Raw genomic sequence first — 954 nt, forward strand, 5'->3', positions numbered from 1 at the left:
CTAGCGATGCAGCGGCTGTTTTTTTTTTTCGGTAAAGCCTGGACCTTATGCGCAACAGACATCCTACCTTAAATTCTTCTCATATTCATTTTTACCGTGCCGCCGTTACGCTTTTTTTCATTTTGAATTTGTGAATCTCAGTTCTGCACTTTCCGCTGCTCGCGGTTTCAAATTCTTTTTTCGTTGGGACAAAAGCTGGAGGGTGGCCTCAGCGGCTGCATGCGGTTTTTTTACAGTGGCGTGTGGCAGTTTCGCTGCGACAATCTGTCTGCTTTTAAGGCGGGGTAGAAGCAAGCGAACGATATTCTGCAGCAACACATGAGGCTAATTTGGCAGAAAACTTTAGCGACGCGTGCAGACAGCAAGCGTTACACAACAAACGTGACCTGCAAAGCAAACGACTGCAAATGGGAAGGGGACAGCGAAACCACTGCAAACCCAATGATGGAGAAACGCAGACAATTCAAGGAACAGATGGAACTCTATCAACAGAAGACCCTAATTGTAGCGAGTATACAGACCCAGATAAATGTGCCAACGCGCCACGCAAAGCTAAGGAGTGAAAGAAATCTGTTTGTGATTGGATTGATTTCATGGATGGACAGGAAAATTTTTGAACCAAAATTCCGTGATTGAAGTTTCCTTGCAAGTAGAAAATTGGCTCCGATGTCTGCTTCTTTTCTGCGTTTGGTGTCATTTTAAAGATTTTTACTCAATTTAATCAAATTTATTAAGTTTATGAAATTTTCTATTTTGAAAAAATTTGCTAGGATTAGCTAACAATTGATATATTTAAATACTTTTCGATAAAATATGAAAATTTAGAAAAATGTGAATGATAATAGCCTATGATTGCGATGTAAAATTGTAATAGGATATGAAATGTGAGTTCTTTTCTGATTTTGGTGAAATAGTAATAGACTGTTTTGAGTGTGTATATACTAATATTATAAT

This window comes from Trypanosoma equiperdum (assembly GCF_001457755.1).
Source record: "Trypanosoma equiperdum strain OVI genome assembly, contig: ctg_1950, whole genome shotgun sequence".
In the NCBI taxonomy this organism is placed as follows: Eukaryota; Euglenozoa; class Kinetoplastea; order Trypanosomatida; family Trypanosomatidae; genus Trypanosoma; species Trypanosoma equiperdum.